At 40.1% G+C, this 19460-nt stretch overlaps 1 long non-coding RNA gene across 3 annotated transcripts in view; it reads left to right on the top strand.

The window, feature by feature from the left end:
* The first annotated feature begins 762 nt into the window (after nt 1–762).
* LOC103143654 (uncharacterized) overlaps nt 763–19460 on the top strand; it is a 168972-nt gene continuing 150274 nt past the window's right edge. For all 3 annotated transcript variants that reach the window (XR_476819.2, XR_001663151.1, XR_001663153.1), the window contains exon 1: nt 763–1324. This is a non-coding gene — a long non-coding RNA (uncharacterized LOC103143654). The remainder of the gene's footprint in view (nt 1325–19460) is intronic.

Below are 19460 nucleotides of genomic sequence, written 5' to 3'. Positions count from 1 at the left end.
AAATAGACATATGGACTCCAAAACAAACATTTATTGTCTTTCAATGGTTATTCAATTGTCAGATTGGTGCAAATTTCATTCATATCCATTCAGCTTTCTATTGTTTCAAGAACTGATCATTCATGGAACATCTTTAGAAATGTGGACTGTGGACTCTGACGTTAGCATTGGGGACGTCGGTGGTGCTTCCTACATGTTTAGCATTGAGATTTTATTTTAGGATTGAATAGCTTTGCTGATAAGTTAACTTATTTCAGCACAGCAACATATGCTGTAGAGCAACTTCAGTTAAGCCGGAAGTGCTCTGACTAAATGACCGCAGTGACAGATTGTAGGTGCAGTAGCTAACACGTTGGACATGTCAAGAGGAAAAGAATCAAATATAAAAATAAAAAAAAAGTAACTTAAGCAATGACCGAAAGGTTCAGCAGCATGAGTTTATATAAAAAACCACAAGGCCCTACCTTTATTTTGATAGTTCACTTCTGCTTATCAGCAAGCTAAGTTGCATGTTAGCTAAACCTTGGTCCAAATACAAAGTTAGCAAGCTAAACATTTAGCTAACAACCTAAATATTTTGTTAGCATGCTTAATATTTAGGTCTGAGCCAAATATTTAGTTTCAATATTATTTAGTTTGGAAATATCTTTATTTTAGAAAATAAATAAAACTAAATATTTAATTTAATGTTTAATATGAAAGCAAAAATATTTAGCTCATTGAACATTTCAAAATAAATGATTTTAAAAAATAAATATCTAATTTGCAAGCTAAATCATTTGTTTGGGACCATGACATTTATGAATGCAACAATGACGTGGTGAGTATGACTTTAAAAACTGAGCAGCCTTTTTTTTTGTTTTCCTCTGACAGGCTGATTTAAAAAAAGCGTAACTTAAACAGGCACCCCACACGGTCCATTTACTTTAGGATGGATTGTTCTTGAGTCATACTTTTGAGTCATCAAGTTTTCTCCGCTACACCTCTGCTCAACCACCTCTAGTGACAGTTGTACCAGGATTGGTCAGCATTTTTCACTACTTTTAACGTTTCAATTAGCCGCGTATGCTAGCACTCCGGAACGTAGCCGTACGCAGGAGGACGCACGGCCCTCTCTGACGAGCCCAGGTTGGCGGATTCCCGTGGATATTTTCGGCGTCCCAGCCGCACCGCTCTTCCCTCTGAACTCTTTCAAACTTCATCAAAGGGGAACAAGCGGCGCGAGGAGGAGGCAGGAACACAAGAAAATGATAAAAGAGTAAAAAGAGGGAGCGAACAAACCCCGTCTTCCTAATGACATCCCCATGAGGGATCAGCTACAGAGGTGAGGGCAGAGTAAACAATTTTGTTTATCTTGCTTTTGTTGTCGATGTTCTTTCACTTGCTAGCTTCTTTTGTTTCAAGCTTTTCTTTTGTGTGTGCGCGCGCTGAGAAAAAGTAATTAATGCAGATTCCTCCCTACTATCCCTTTTGTGTGTGTGTTTTTGGGCAGGGTCCCCCCTGGGTGATTAATCCACAGCTGAATTAATTAGAGCAGAGGGAAGTGGGGGAGGGGAGTTGCAAAAGTGTTTGGAGAAATAAAGAGGGAACAGAAGAAAATATAGTGACAATGAAAGTAGAGAACGGTGTGGCGAAGTACTGCTTCGGGGTCCTTGTTCAGATCATTTAATCCTACAAGGCTGAAAGAATTTAAAAGTCCAAATTAGGTTTCACCTCCAGTCCGGTGGCACTCTGCTGAGCTGTACTGTGGAGAAACGATGGAGGACATGGAGGATAGGTGTTCTGATTAATCCATAGTGTTATATGAATACAGCATGGATGTTGTCTGCAAGATGGTAGGAGGAAAGACTAAGCATAGGAAAGTAAAGGCAGATGAGAGGGGCTTTACATCAATCTGATTGGTTTCCTGCGTCATCCCGATTTGGGTCCAAATGCACTTCCACTAACATAAAGTATTTTGATATCCAATTTTTCACAAAATTATCCTTCATCTAAACTAAATCAAGCACTTTTCTCATTTTGATTCGCGTTGGATGCCAGCTCATTTGACCGTGTTTGCCTCGATTGAGGCCGTAGTGAATGCCTGGCGCTGGCGCTGTGCGCCTCTGGGCCAGTTGGATAATTACATTAGGAGGAACTGCAAAGCGCTTATTCATTCTCAGGTACGCTCTCCGTCCTGTTTCTTTTCCTCCCTCCCTCGTGCCGCTCTGCCACAATTTCACCTCCGTTTCCTCCCGTTCTCCTTTTTACAGCTTAAATTTAGTTGTTTTTTGACAAATTTGCTTTTCATTTCTGCCCCGTTTCTTCTGATATGTTGATTGTTTAAGATCTCGATACAATAATGGGTATGTTTACCATACCGTCAGGGCCGATCCGCCAACAAACCAATAGTTTCTGCTCTTTTGAATGTGTGCAATCCAATCCAATCAACTCCGTTTCTGTCAAAAAAGAAAACTATCTATCCGCTCAACCTCCACCCGGCAGTGAACTCACACCAACTTAGAAAAAAAAAAAAGGATTTCAGATATATAAAACTTTCACTGTGTCCCAACATAAAACAGATGATCTCTGAAGAAAAAAATCGATCTTCTCTGCCGCCTCCTGGCATTCTGCAGAATTACTCAGCTCAGTCAGAAACACCCAATCAGAGCCAGCACCAAACAATCAGCCGTGCTCTCAGGAAGGTTTAGTTTAGTAACTCAGGATTGTTTATTGGGGCCTGCCCATAGCAATGCATAGGGAGAGCAGTGACCAACGGGCACACTTTGGCAGGCCCCGGTTAAATTTCTTCAGGAATTTTCTAGTTTTTAATGCGACCTTCATTTGACTTTGAATGAATGCTTCCTTTTTTTCTTGATGTTATTTGATACAGGCAGTGCTGTGAGATTTACTTGACTCAAATATAATTTAGGCTGTTAAGAGCCTTACTGTTAAATATTGTTTTACTGATTGCAGGTTTTTTAGTTGTCTTTTTGACTGAGTAGCTACGGTATTGTGTTACATGTTCTATGTCTAAGCTGGGTGAATTTATTACCAGATCATTTTCCCATTTTGCCAGATAACATGGTATCATTTATACCTAATGCATAAAACTAACAGCCAATCCAGGTGATCGGCAGAGATCGGCCCTCACGGGTGATCGGAATCGGCAGCAAAAAACCTGAATGGAGGTAATGGATCCCTCATGTAATAATAAAAACTAAACCTTTAGGTAAAGATACACTTGTATTCTCCTGATATATTCCTTGTGTTGTGTGTGTCAAGATGCACGCGCAAATTGCTTGCGAATTTTTCATTTTAGTTTTCACATGGAGCAGTGATGACCCGGAAAGCAGCTTAAGAGCACAAGATGAAGCGCCTCAGAGCTGCGGACTAGGGAAGCCTGACTTTGTGCCGCTCTGCTCTCTACAACCCTGACCTTCAAGAATGTGCCGTTTAATGGAAGTACAGCATGTCAGCTGTTCCCCATACACTGTCTGGCAGAGTCCGACGGAGTGATCTGCCTCGTTAGTTTATATTAGATGAGGGAGAAGTTTGCTAGGGCAATTAAACCGCGGCTGATGGTGGGAATATGGGCCTGAGACTAAGGTTCACTTCGATATTTTTTTTTTTTTTTTTTTTAAAGAGGAAACGTTTGGAAAGCATTTAAAAAAGATTCTGCCTGTCTGTTTTCTGTTTGATCTGCTTTAGTAAAAAAAAAAAATTAAAAAATGGGCCATCGCTTTCTAAAACTCTAAAATCTCCAGTTCCACTTCGGGGCCATGTAAACACCTTGCTAATCAGTGACCGAGTGTTTACATGGCCCGCGCGTGTGCGCGCCCCAGCTCGGATAGCGGTGGTGTAAAGCGATAAGGTTCGGTGAATGATTCCCTGCAGTAAACAGAGGGAAGCATGAGACGGAGCGGTGCTCGGGCCGGCTGCCACAGGAATCTGGATAATCCATTTAGCTCCCTTTATTAACTTTATTATGGAGGAAACAGGCAGCAGGCAGAGACGAGAGTCGGGAGTAAAAGGGGGGAATTTCGATGGAGGCCTGGAAGCGAGCAGGAATAGCATAACAGCTGGAGATGTGGGCGGAGAGGCAGGGAGTGTGCGGGAGCTGATTTGGGCCTGAAGAATAAATCACTGAGGTGATAACAAATGAGGGATCAGAGGTCGGATGAAACGCACAAGGAAAAGGGAAAATATCCACAAACTGCGCCTGACGTTAGAGATGTTCTGAAATAAAGGTGTAGACTCATGTTGTGCAAGTGTTTGTAGTTTACAGTTTGGGTTTCATGTTAACTAATTGTAATTTATTTCAGTTGGATTTTCTGTGATTGAGCCACAAAATTAGTACATAGTTGTGGACTGGAAGGAAAAAAAAAAACAATTTACAGGTGGAAATCCTGTAAATTGCGACAGCGCCTTCAATTTGATGTTAAACTCAGATGCCTTCAGATGTCACCTATTTAGTAAATGTGCTCCAGATGTGGTTAATCTAACCTCAGTGTGATGACAGCTGCTTTGTGAAGGCCTCAGGTTTATTAGAGAACATAAATGGACAAACAGCATCATGAAGACCAGCATAGAGACCAGCACTGAAGTTATGGACATGTTTATGGCAGGGTTAGGTTATAAATAGTGGTAGGACAAAATAAACATTTTCAATAAAAGAAAAAATTGTTGCTAAATCATTGAATAGATAAATGTATGGGTTCAACAACAAAGATATTTATTGTTTTTAATTGGTTACTTAACCATCAAACTGGTACAAAGTGCTATATTATACCCGTTCAGCTTTTAAGTTCAGCTTTTAATATTATAACACGATATAAAAGCTCAAAAAAGTCAATTTTGCTTAAAGTTTCAGATCAAATGAACACCTAATTATTCATTTAATTTCTTTGAAAGAAAATAAGAAGTGAATTGTGGACTCTGACATTAGCATTGGAGACGCCTGAGCTGCGGCACCATTGTATAGAAATAAAACTTGATTAGCTTCACTGATAAGCACAAGTTGACCAGTCTTTTCCAGCGTCTCATCAGATTGTCTTTTGAAGCAAACATAGCCCCAGTGAGCCACTTAAAGTGGCTTTGTCATCCATTGTTGTTTCTTGCAGATGTTGCGTGTGCGTCAGATTTACGAACACAATGCAATGGTTTTGGTTTGGAACCTTTGTACATTGGAAAGATTTTTGATTAATTGTGTTTAAAAAAATTGATCCATTAAAATCTATATATTTAATCAAAATAAATGCATTAGTCAAGCCCATAGTAGTAAAACATTGTTATATGTTTTAAGCATCTCACACAACTCTTAAATCAAATCTGATACAAAAGGAGAATGACTCTTTTGCATACCTCACAAGAATCTCTTGAAAACGCAACTTTTAGTTCTGCACTTTGCAAATCTGTTTCTGTTTATCAACGTTTGTGGTCGTTGTGACTAAATGTGGCAAAGGTTCTTCAGCAGAGACAGGAAAGCAGACGCCAATCCTGAAAGAAAACCTGGTAGAGGTTTTAAAAGACTTGAGTCGGGGATGAAGTTTTTGCCTTCCAGAAGCACAACAACGGCGAACAGCCAGAGCTGCAGCGGAATCATTTAGATCAAAACGTCTTCAGCTGTGTTAAAACGGCCCTGTCAAAGCCTGGACCCAAATCCAAAGGGAAATTTGTAGCAGATCTTGAAAATCGATCTTCACGGATGGCCTCTGTCTGCTCTGACTGAGCTAGAGATGTTTTGCAAAGAATGGGCCAAAATGTCAGCCACTAGATCTGCCATGCTAGCAGAAATGTACCTCAAAAGACTGTGATTTTGAAATAACTCTGGAGGTGTGAGCACTTTTCGAAAGTGCTATATTTAACACATGCAACCTGAATGACGTCATTGGATTAGCAAATATTTTTCACGTTTATATAAGTCGGAGCAGGTATACCGCAACTGCACAAGAAATGCCCCCGAATAATTCAGAGATTCAAACTGCAGTAACAGTCTAAGAGGTTCTGGTCCAGCTGTTCTGATCATACAATGGTTTTATAACATCAGAAAATCCAAAGCATTGGTGTTTAACCTCCATCTGTACTGCCCTAACTGCTGGATATGGAGTTGACTGGAACTACTTCTGAAGGGTCATGGGATAAATCAGAGGGCTTCTCAGTCAGCTAATGGCTTAACCATGCTTCTGCCTCTGTTCTGCAGAGCTCCACTGAAGTACTAAGCTAGTTAAGTGTGTATACATTTAGAAAATAGAAAGCGCTAAAGTTCAGCTGATCTGTTTCTGGCCACTTGGGGACACCATGAAGAATAGTTGCAACAACCTTTGGGCCGTATTCTTGTCTGTTTTTATCCTGTAAAATATTTCGTGTTGTGTCCCTCGTGTCTTGCTCTCAAGGGTGATGAAGCATCGTCTTCAAATGTTCTCTTTGTGGACGGTATAATATTTCTCCTCGTCTTGCTTTTTGTCACACTTTAAATTGGGTGTTTTATGTATTTTCCATGCACAGTGCCATTTTATAGCACAATCCACTGAATGTTACCTTCAGTTGTTATGAAAATGGTGTATCAAGAACAACTTGAAAGACGTTTAGCTTTGCATTATAACCATAACTGACGCCTTGAAGTTGGGCTCTGTCTCTTTAAGACATTCCTGCCCTTCCCAACACCTCCCTTCTGTAGCACATCATGACAAAAATGCTTCTCCATGATGCAGTTTACAAATATTCTTAGGACTGTTGGACTGAAAAGTAGTTGGTATGTCGGTCGGCAAACGTGCAGTTCCACCTCTAGACTAGCTGCTGCTGCTAGTCTAGAGGAGCTGTGTGGGGTAGGGGTGCTCTGTGGTGTGGAGACTGGAGCTACAAGGAGGAGCTAGGCTGCAATAGGAGGTGCTTTGTGAGAGCAACTGTTTAGGCGCCCCTGAATAGTTACTATGGGAAAATAAAGGATTTCTCAAATATAGATGAATGAGCCAAAGCAACGCACCTGGTTTGATGAGGGAATAATATTATAACACGATATAAAAGCTCAAAAAAGTCAATTTTGCTTAAAGTTTCAGATCAAACTAAATTTAATATACAAGCATATTTATTATGGGAAAAACGACCGTTCAAACCGGCCTGGCTCAATGCAACAATATAAATGCCACCTACACCTAAAATGCGGTTGTGTCACCATTGGCAGCAACAACTGCGACAGAGCATGAACAGCCTGTTTTAGAAGTTCTCATGAACTTAATTTAATTTATTTTAACTAGACCACACCTAAACCTTCTTTTTTTATTTTATTTCTTTGAGTCAGTCAGATTTATTGGTGGCCCTCAGATCATTGGCCTGTTGCATAAAACAAGAGTTTAAAACCACAAAATGATGGCCGATCATTATTTAACAGCTGCTTTTTGTATTTCCTGTCTTTTAAAATTGGTTTGGTAATGTGAAAAATGTAAGAAAAATAGCAGGACTAAATGAAATCTGTAAGAGGGTAGAATTTTTTTTCCACCTCACTGTGGGGTGGAAAGCACCAAAAAAAAAACAAACAAAAAAAAAAAAACTAACATTGATTGGCAAGCACCAGTGATACAGGTGTCATTTTACCTCTAAGCCTATCTTCAATATAAAGTATGTTGGCTAAGAGACACTACCTCCAGTTTTTCACAATTCCACTCACAAAAATTCACAAAAAATGATCTCTGCAATTCTTTTGCGCTAAATCACAATTGTGTTTATTGATATGTTTTGATGATTTTAATGTCACTTGGAAAAATGTAACGACTTGCTGGTTTCGTGTTGTGATTTTGATTGATTTTATGTTTTCATAATGTGAAGTACTTTGAACTGCATTGTTCCTATTTACAAATACACAAGATTGATTGCAAATGTTTTGCAAAAATGGTCAAAAACCTTGGGTCTAAGGGTGCATTCACACCAGCCCAGTTAAGTTCACATTAATCAAAGCCTGGTTTGTTTGCCTTGAAAGTCTAGTTCCTTTCCAAATGTGTCAATTCACAGTAGAACTCTGATGCGAACCAAAATAATAATAATAATAATAATTGAAATCTGGCCTGAAAACTTAGGTCTCAATTGAAGTAAACTCTGATGCAGGGCATTCTGGGTAAATGCAGCTAAAACAAACCCACGTGTCTAGGCTAGCAGGATAATTAGTTCGTGGTCTTTAGCCAAAGATATTTGAGAAATCCTACAACTGCTAAAATGTGACGACACATTTAAGTGAAATTTCACTACAGCTAAATTTCGGGCCTGATCGCTGGTTTCCAGCTGTAGTAACTGAAGTTGTGCATTGACTCCAGAAGGTTCACTTCAGTTTTGTCTGGAGAAAGCTGGAGAAAGTTTTGGCACATTCATGGATTGAACTGTTCTGAACATCTGTTCAGTGATTGGATGTGTTCAGAGTCACCTGGTAATATTGTAATGTGGAGCTGTGTATCATCTGCATAGTTATGGTATCTAATCTCATTAGTCTTTATAGATATTAGACAGAAAGGGTTCCAGGACTGAGCCTTGGGGTACTCCACATATGACGTATGTATACTGTGACAAGTTAAGTATTGAAAAAAGAAATCCCTGTTCTTTATGTGAGATTTGAACTAGTTGAGTACTGGACCAGAGAGTCCGACCCAACTCTCCAGTGTGGTTCTGTGGTTCTTCCACAGTCTGTATTTATGTGGATGTCATTGAACACTTTGACTAGGCCAGTCTCAGTACTGTGGAGATCATCAAAGCAGTTGGTTATCGTTAGGAAGCTGTTTAACTGTTAAAACATCTTTTTCAATAATTTTGTTGATGAATAAAAGGTTAAAGATTTTATGTTTAATCTGTCAACTCAGTTGTCAGAATCCCTTGACAGATATTTCTAAAGTTGCACCATAAAATCAGTGGTTTTGATTGCAAAAAAAAAAGAAAAAACTTGACGAAATTCTGAAATACTTCTTAAATTAGGTCCAGACAAATGAAGCATTTATTTCTTTACTACTCGTAGAGAGACTCGATGTACTGCGATTTAAGAGCTCTTTTGAAACAGTTTGTCGGAACACGTTTCATCTTTTCTGGAAAATGCGCCTCAGTCGAAGTGAACACATCCAGCGTGGACGTACCTACGAGTGCTGACGGCTTCTCGTTTCAGCCTTTCTTTCTGTTCTGAGACTTTTTTTGTTGTGATGACTTTTAAACGCCCGGTGACATGACACAGAGGACAAGCAGCAGACTCCATTAACATGTTACATTCTGTGAAGAACCACAGTAAATGCCAGGACACACCTAAACTCACCCTCACACACAGGCACACACAGCCGTCCAGTGGGACTCTTGGTTCAGCCTCATTTAGCGTGGTGTGTAACCGTCTGTGTGTAACAAATGGCTTCTGTCCTGGAGTCACGGGACCAGTCAGACCAGTGGGCCTCGCTACACTGACCAGACTCTCAGCATCAAAACTCCCGTCCACTTCCACATCAGGCAGCCAATCAGGAGCTGCTGTAACCCCACCTCCTGAGACTCCGCTCCCGTGCCGCACCCGCCTCCCCTCCCAGTTTTTGGGTGGAGCTTCAGGTTTTTAATATGCGCCATCACATCCTCAAACCGCTGCCACCACTTTCTCATTCTGTCCACAGCTACCAGCACCGGGAAATTATGACAAATGACCTGTTTTTTTTTTCTTTTTAAATGACTGTTTTTTCCTATTTCTCAGTTTGTTTTGTGTGAGTAAGAAATGAAGAATGATAAAAAAAAAAACACAACTGCAAAGAGGAAAACTTTCCATTTTTGGTTATGACTCAGCAGTGTGCTTTGGAGTGGCCTTTTATGAGGTGCGTGTATAAATGGGTTTAGTGTTGGTGTTGCCGTTTGATGTGAGCATCGATGGGAAAACAGCACACGCCTAAAGAAGCACGGTGAGCTTGATAAATTGAAGTAGAAGTCATTCGGGGTGTTGGCGTTAGCGTCGTTCTTTCTGCTGTCCAGCGTATCAAGTTCCTCTGATTATGAGCGAAAGCAGAAAACAACATCTCACCTGTTGTCTTGTGACTCGTAGAAATCCTTTCTCTGGTGTCATAGCAACTGGGATAAGGAGAAAATGTCAGAGCAAGTCATGTTAATGCAACTTTATAAGCCTTTAACCGGCACCGGTTCAATTGTTCAATTGGTATTACACGGATATTTACATAAAAGGAGCAATCTGGTCCAGAATCCATGTCAGTTTGAAACGGATTAAGCAAAACGGAACCTGTGAAGCATGTCCGTCCAGAGAAATGATCTGCTTCAAAGATAATGCGATGTGAAATCAGATTTTGGCAGTTTAAATAGAGGCCGCTTCATTGGGTTTTGAACTACTGTAACCAGTCAGCTAGTTAGTCTGAGTTGATAACTCCTAATGTTTTGCTAAGAGAGTAATCTACTGCAATTAAGATATTGATGATTTATATGGAGGTTTGCCAAATTGCTCATATTTGTTGAACTTTTAACATTTTGTCAACAACACAATCTAATGTATTTCACTGGAATTGTATGTGATAGACCTTGCCACTTGCTGAAGAAATAATAATAATAGTAGCAATAAGACGTTGGTTCTGCTATACTATAATTATGCTCTTCTTTCTGATCAGTTTAGATGAAAAGTGATGCGTCTGTAGTTGTGTAGTTCTGCCGAGCCTTTTCATTTTCATACTTCCTCCCGGACATATCTGCTGTATTTCTTGTTCATGATGCGGTTTCTACCCTGATGTTCTCTAACCTCTTTGATTTTGCACAACTGCAAAATAAAATGATCACAAATAATTTCGGTGCAGTTCCGTTTGGAGCATGGTGCTTTAACCTTCTTAGATAATGGCTACAGTGTGCGCACAAAGGCAATGCGCACCCACTGGTGACTATTTCCTTGTTGCTATTCCGAAATTAGTTACTGATCTGATTAATAAGCCAGCACAGGTTACTAAGCAACCAGCACTGTTAAAAAAGAGGAAGACTCGCCTGGGCTAGCTTAGGGGAGGCTAATGACTAGCATATGGTCACCCACTGTATTGCCCATCATATTCCTCTGCTGTCCATTTGCATGGATAAACTCGTATTGGCTAATGACTAGCACAGACAGGCTAGCATTAGCACTGGAGGGACTAACGATTAGGAACCTCAGCTTGTCATCTGTTTTATTAAAAACAAACGTTTTTCTGTGTGTAAATGGACCAAATGGGAAAAAAGTTAGTTCTGCTAATGTTAAAGCACTTTACCAACATGGTGCTTAACGGAAGGTATTAATAATTAATCTCTAAACACTTTGTGAATCATTAATAAATGTTTATTATGGATTAACGAAGGGGGAGAAGGAGACTAAAATCAGAGTGAATCTGTAATCAGAATCAGAGGGCTGGTTGATTGGATCCTTCGATACAAACAGCAGCTTGCCGATTTAAGGAGAACGTTTCGAAAATAAGACTGGTTTGATCTTGTCTAAATCTGAGCTTAATTCTTTAACGGTGCAAACAGCAGCATTGTTAGCTGGTCATCTGGAGCCTGCTCCCAGGTGTAACGAAGCTCCTTATCATGTGTGTGAAAGGGGTAGGTATCGATCACACCTATCACGCTGACAAATATTGACCGCTTGTGACTCCGCAGCAGTTTTTCAGGTCAGTGGCAGGCCACCGTGTTCTGTGGGAAAACCTTTGTGGCTCTTCTCCTTGTGGTTTCAGACCATTAGTTTGGTCTGTTTGACAGTATGGTGTGAAAGTGAACGGCACCAGATGAAATTGTAACAAATGTTGCAATTTTGGTTTCCAATCATCAGACTAGCATGTGTGAAAAGGCCCTGAACAATCTGAAACATTTCCTCAAAGATGAACCAGGTTTTGAACTTCGTCTTGATGTCATTTATTTTTGATTTATTTCCAGAGCATGGCACACAGGGAAAGCAGTTTGTGCTGAATTCAAATAAATCCACCAATATTTTTTAACTTTACCTCTTCCAAATTGTAATTTTAGCGTAGATATAAAAATTTCCAGGAAGGACATGCACGTCCACAAAAAAACCAAATAAACAAATCATGTTAAACCTCACAAATCTAGTCAGGATTATTGTCAGTGAGAAAAAAAAAGTTTTTTTTTTTTTTTACATGGTGTATATAAATACTTACTTTCAACAGATACAGCAGATATTTATGTACACATTGTAAAAAAAGTTTTTGTAATTTTTTTTGTGTTTAGCTGCATAAACATCAGCATAAAGAGTAGTTAAAAGGTAGAGACTAAAGGTTATTGTTAATTTTCTTAGAGTTGGCAAGATTATTCCTCTATCTGTTGTGAGTTTTAATCTTCCAGTCGTCCTCCTCTTGCATCCAAACCAACAGTCAGGAACTCAGCCAGCAGAGACGGGACAATTAGAAGCTACATCGGGATTTGTTTGAGTTAAAAAAAAAAAAAAAAAAAAAAACTTTTTTAAAGAAAAGTAAACCACATCATCCTGTCTGAGTTTCCTCTTGCAAACCTGCTCCTGCTTTAGCCATCAGCCTATTAATACCCAGATAAATTGGATACTAATCTACACACACATGTACACATAATCTACTCTTTAAGCTTGCCTTTATTACGCTTTTTTTGTCTCTTGTCTCTCCTGTTTGCTACCCTCTTGCTCTCTCCTATGGCTTTGGCCGACGTCAGATGCGCAGGATTAAGCTTGTCTCACATTGTGCAATGAACTGTTGTTGCCCAGGATCAGCCACAGGTATTGGGTTACTCTGTTCTGAAGTGCCTGCAGCTGGAAGGTAAAATAAATAATCCTTGTCCTGTTCTGTGCCCGCTGCATTTTTTATTTTTTTCCCCCCCGTTATATGGTATGGTACAGTGCGCTTTGGTTTTGTGTGTTTATTTATATATATATATATATAAAGTTTTCCATTGTTGGTAATATCGCTAAGCTAATACTAATAATTCTTCTTCAGCTGAGCCAAGCCGCAGTGGAGAGACGATACAGAATCACAGCATGTCTAGAGCACACACGTAGATATACAGACCTTTTCCACTTGTGAAGTCTGATTTGCTACAAGCCATGCCAGAAAGACGGCAAACAAAATGATGAATGTGGTGGAAAGCTAACAGTGTCTGTGATCACTGTGAAGCATGGTGGTGGTAGCATCATGCTCTAGCGATACCTTCTATATAAGGTCAGAGCTGCTCAAACAAGATACAGGACAGTTTTGAGGGAAAATTTGTTAGATGATTTGAGGCTGGGCTGAAGGTTCACCTTCATGCCGGAGGACTGTAAACATCCAGTTAAGAAACTGTGGCATGACCAGAAAACTGACGTACAGATTCTCTCCACACTGTGACTGAGAACGAGGAGAGGGGATGTAGATTCTCTCTAGATGTGCTGAAGTCCAAAGACAGCCAGCTGTAGTCTAACCCTCAGTAGCTGCTTTTCCGTATAAATGTTCCCGAAACTTTGTCGATGTTTCACTAATATCGTAAAAAACACAACCTCACAACTGCAGTGTTTCCATTAAATGAGAAATGCAATGAAAATCACACGTGAATGTTTGTTCCTGCAACACGTTATTAAATATCATGCTGGCAGATTGTAAAGGTCTATGTATGTATACGGTGTTTTGGGGAAATTGTAGTGGGCAATTTTTACATAATCAACACTTTCAAATGTCAAACTCAACTTCTGATGAACTGTGTGAAGCCAGTAGACCTGTTGTGGAGCCCAGTGCTGATTGTCAAAAGAGGCCAGTTGGTACAAATAATCATGTTTCTGCTGTTTGCAAACTGGTGTGATGTAGAAATGTGTTTCCATTGCAGTTTTGTTACATAAACCAATTTTGATGTGGCCAAAAAAACCCCACCTCATTCTAGCCAATATGCTTGATCTGAAAACAAGAGTTTTCTTAGAAATGGGCTTCTTTCTGTTAAGCAAATTTATTTTCGGAATTGCACAATTTTATGGTCAATGAAAAAGCAGCTACGGTCAAGCTCATATCGGCCAAGATAGTTCCCCGGGACAGACTCAGTACTCGGACAAGATGCTACACATTCCTTCTGCCTCGGGAATTTAATGCGACTTAAGAAACCGCACATAACACACATGCACCTGCTGCATGTGTGTTATGTGGTTATTCTTCATGTGTTACTTCTTCTAAATTTTAATATTAAATTCAGTGGATTATTACAAAAGAGCGTTGCTTCTAATCCATCAACTCTATAACACAATCTGAGATTACTGCTGTACTGGACTAATTTCATCCTTTTTCTTTTAGTCATATTCTTCTTGCAGTGGGTGGACATCTTTGTTTCCAGAACACCGCAGTCTCTTGTGTGTGTGTGTGTGTATGTATATATATACATACACACACAGTTATATATATATATAACTTCTGAGTTGCGCTACAACTATTGTATAATCATAGGCTCATGTGTTTTGGGACATGCTTGGAATACATAGACTCTACAGACTTGTACCAGTTTGGCAGGGTTGGTAGTACAGGGTTGTACTAGTTTCTCTGTAGACTCTTCTCTCTAAACAGAAAGTTGCAGCTGACGAAGACATAGCATTGTCTGCAACAATGAGACAACAGTGGAGCTGTTTGTTCTTATTGCGCCAGGTCATGGTTGGAGAGAAGCAACCAAAGCATATCAATGCAAACATATCGATATGTACAAACTGCATGAGGTGTTTGACAACTGTCAAACAACATGGTGGACACCTTGCAGACACTGAGACGGACATTAACTTCCCCGTATCCCGTTCTAGAGTCAACCGGAGCGAAGCTGAAGTTAACTTCTGAGTTGCGCTACAACTATTGTATAATGTTACTTAAAAAGCCACTGCTTGAGAAAGTTAATTGTACTGTTCATCACCATATATATATATATATATATAATGTCAACACTCCCACTGCACTGTATGTGCAAGTTGGAGGCATGGGCGCAAGTGGTTCAGTAGCTTGGAGTTCTGTCAGTTTCCCCAATGTTTTTTTTCTGGGTTGTTAGATGAAGCTGAACTGAAAATGACTTCAAATTCTCCCTTTTTAGGTGATTCTATTTCCCTCTGAATCATGAATTCAGCTTAGTTGGCTTTGATATACTTTAACTGTTATACATCTACATGAACACAGAAGTCAAACTACCGTTTGTTCTCAGAAGTTCCCAGGTCCGAACAGAAGAGGAGCAGTGATCATCTCTTCTCTGTTTTTGAAAAATTTACCATTCCTCAGACTTGGTGTTACTCTAACACTAATCCCAGCCCTTTGGCTTTATAATTTTTTTGTGTGTGTGATTTTGCTACACTTATGCACAAATTACTTTTGTTTTTCTTTGGATCACAATTTTGGTGACCAATCACCTGGTTGAAATGTGAACTTTTAAATGGAAGCACAGGAACTTGAGTGCAGAGTTTTCCATCGTCGCCTTCCTAAAATAATCGCATGTTTTTTTGTTTTTTTTTTGTCAAAAGTGATTTTGAATAAGAGTAATTTGTAAAAAAAAAAAAAAGAAAAAAAAAGAAATCACTTTTAGCAAAATGGTATGCAAGTCATTATTTTAGGAAGTTGGTGACATGTAGCTTTTGCTTTCCATCTGTAGACAGACCATAACGGAAGAAAAACATTTTATTTTTGTAATTTTTTGCGAGTACAAATTTGGTTGAAAGCATAAATTCTCATCTGTGAATACACAAAGACGAAACTCACTGGCATTTCCCTTTACAAAGTATCAACATTTATTCACATCTACACATTCTGCTTCACAAGACACAATATTTACATCCAATGGATTTTTTAAAATCTTTTACATGAACACATTTGCAATCAGACAGCAGAAATTACCAGTCGTTTTATTTCACAAAATTACAAAACTCTCTTCCAAACCAGACAGTGTGATTTACTGTCAGATTATACATGACTGGCATTTTTAACTTCCCGGTGAGGAGATAAAGATCTGTATTAGTAGAACAAAGAGCATCTACATCCTTCACCAACCGTTTTTTTTTTACCTGTTCCAACATTAAATCCAAAACACAAATAAACTACCTCGCAAAAGTATTCACACCCCTCAAAGGTTTCCACCGCACACACAAGCCACTGCTGCAGTAATATAAAGCCTTTCAGCTGCTCACGCTGCCGAAAACGGTATAATCATCACAAGTAAATGACATGTTCTTAGTTTACTGGCTGAGGTGTGTCTGGGTGTGGCTTCAACTCAAGCGCAGGACCTCGTTTCACTATTCCCTCTGTAAAGACGCTAATTTCAACTTTTCAGCTTTACAGTACATAATTCTTCGACCGCTTTGTAATGGTGAGACACTGAGAATAGGTTCTCTGCTTATCTGACTGTCAGGAGTTTCTGTGTCTCAGCAAATAATGTAACCCTGACCCCGTTAAACGACCCTGTGGTCTACCTCAGGGCTCTGTTCTCGGACCGGTTTTATTTCTGCTGTACGTGCTGCCCTTAGGTAGATTTATGCGGTGGTTTCAGTGATGTCTGTTACCACCTGATGATAGTCGATATCCTTTAAGATATCTCAGAGCCACAAGTTGAGCTTCTCGACCAACTGTCTTTCACACATGAACCAGAGGTTAAACAATCTACAATTAAACTCAAATAAAACAGACAGTTCTCCAGGTAGTGCTGTTCCTTTCATTAAACATCACAAAGGCAATCTCAGCTATCTTAAGCTAACTTGAAAATACCAAGCAACTTCTAAAGACCTGCTTGTTCCAGTTGCGTAACATCGTGTCGATCTCAGCGCTGCCGGAGGTGCGCTGATAATGAAAGGCTGTTCTATAACGTGTCGTCCGAGGAGAGCTGAATACAAAGACACACCACACCTTTCAGGTGTTTTTCTACTTGCTTCCACTTGCCATTTATTCAGCTGTTTGTGTTTCCATATCGCAGAAAGGTGAGGAAAATGGCTGCAAAGCGCTGTAGCTTTTCATTTGTAGTCAATAATGTAAAGTCGACTTTTTTGAGCTTTACATCATGTTATAATGTTTTTCCCTCATCAAAACATACTTGGAGTGTTGCCTTGATTATTTCACGCATGTTTGAGAAATCCTTTAATCTCCAGCGGCAACCATTCAGCTGTGGAAAACACCTGGATGGACCAAGCTCCGCCTTTGACGACGAAACTCCTCCTCAGAGCTGCAGTTTCCAAGCTTCTGCCACACAGAACAGCCCTCCCCAAAGACTCCCCCACTCAGCTCCTTCAGACTAGCCAAAGGCAATTGGCAAACACCTGGTAGAACTGCAAATCATCTGAGCTCATTATACAAGCTACTTCTCAGGCATTAAATCATAAACTCAAATTCCATTTAAGTCATATTTGATATATACAACATTTTATAACAACTGAAGTAAACATAGTTACTTGATTGTGCTGTAAAATGGTAATGTGTGCCTGGAAAACACATAATCATGCTCCTTTGGTTTTGGGAGAATCCAGTTTGTTTGCACTGTATTCATGTTATCATGACATAATTTAATTGCTTTGACACAAATTGTTTTCTTACATGAAAAGAATTAAAGAAGCATCCATTGTTTGGTGCCTCGGTTTCACAATTTCTGTCCGGTCCCAACAGCCGGCAAAATGACAATTTTATTTCATAATGCTTTCCGCATGCTTTGTCGTTATTTCCCGTAAAAAGAACAATTCAAGATTTGTCTTCTTGTGGTTTTCACACATGAAAATATGGTCAGAAATCACCCTCAGGAAGTGCTTCTTTCACGAATCGCCTTAGCTGTCGTGCGTAGAAAAAGACACACAACACATCATACTACAATGAAAGTTAAACAACGACCCACGCAGCAGATCCTCATGACACCCATTGAAGCGCGACGAGCGGCGGATCACACAAACACGCCGGCGGCCGAGCAAAAAAAAAACCTGAGGAAAAACAAAGATGTGTTGAGGAAACTACCTCAGGAGTCGGCATGTGTCACTTTGTAACATTTAGGATCACAGTTCACCCAGACACACTAGATCGTTGGTGTGTGTGTGTGTGTGTGTGTGTGTGTGTGTGTGTGAAATGATCCTAGGATTTGTGTCAGAAGGAGCATTAATGGACCTAGAGCGGCTGACCCTGCAGCTAGAGGTCAACCAGAGCCATGGGAGCCGTTTGGCCGAGCCCCAGGTCCCAGACTCGCGCTCCGACGTTATTTACTGCCGACTGGTCGAAACGCCGCAGCGCTCTTCGGTCGGATCCCTCAAGGAGAGCCTAGGAAAATATGAACTTTACTTTGTTTGCAGATTTACTCCGGTGTTCTGCACACAGTCGGGCTCTCCAGTTGCACGTTTTTTCTCGGCTCCAGGAGATCTTCCCAGGAGCGCTGATCAATCATTCCCCTGTGACCTTTTCACATTTTGTCATGTTGCAAGACTATCACTGTATTCTTATTTATTATTTTTATGGAATTTCAGGTTGGGTGTCCAAAACAAGCTTAGTGAGAGTGAAATGGAAAGAAATTCCAAGTTGGGTTTTCCCTGATTTTTCTGTGAAACGTAACTCCAAATGATTTGACTTGATTGATTGATTGATGTAGCGCTCAGCAACAACCAACTAAGGAACACAAAAAACATTAAAAATGAGAGAAAATGCCACTACATTTGCAACACTACATTTCATGGTGTTAATAGCCTGTCTATAGAGAGAAAGCTCTTATATTTACAAAAACCATGTACTCCATCATGCACTACTTTGCACCAGGCAAAACGCGAAAACTACAAACTGCAACAATAAGCTCAACCTTTACCCCGTGGCACTGAGATGGAACGCTGTGCAGCATTAATGTTCTTCCATCCCTGTGGGTTTCCCGCCGTGGAGGACAACTGATCCGGATCTGTTCACGGAAGGTGGCCAGTCTTTTTTTTTTTTTTCTGCTTCCTTATAAAAACTGACATCATTGGTTAATGTTTGGAGCATAAAGCTGCACAGGAGACGCCACAGTACCGCCCTACCCGCAGGGTCACTGGAGCAGCGTTATGGATCGCCGCTTCACGGTGTTTGTGCCTGAACCATTAAAACTCAGTGACTTGTCTCAGAACAGGTTAACGGTGGGAACATGACGAACGGCTCACGGAACCAAGGCAATCCTGCTACACATTTCTGTAAATTCCAATGTACAGGTCCTCAGAAAAATCTTTGCAAAGCTACATTTCCATCTCTCCACCACTGTGTTTGTGGCCTCCGCCCTAAAGAAAAGCGTCCCCACACCATGATGCCACCACCAACATGCTTGACCTTCAAAGTGGCATGTTCACAGTTGAAATCACCATTACAAATATAATTGCGCAAATTGACATCTCAAACGCGATAAGTTTTGGTGCTGGGGCATAGCTCACAGTGGAAAAATTTTATGGCATCACAAGTCACATGATCAACAACTGGATTATGCCGCTGGGGTAAACCATGAAGAAGACAGGAAGTGGTTGGAGGATAATGGTGTGGTGTTGTTTTTTTTGTTTTTTTTAAAGACAGCTTATCGCATAAGCA

This window comes from Poecilia formosa, unplaced genomic scaffold, assembly GCF_000485575.1.
Source record: "Poecilia formosa unplaced genomic scaffold, Poecilia_formosa-5.1.2 Scaffold4, whole genome shotgun sequence".
Classification (NCBI taxonomy): domain Eukaryota; kingdom Metazoa; phylum Chordata; class Actinopteri; order Cyprinodontiformes; family Poeciliidae; genus Poecilia; species Poecilia formosa.
The sequence above is the reverse complement of the archived record's forward strand: the minus strand, read 5'-3'. Positions and strand labels throughout refer to the sequence as shown.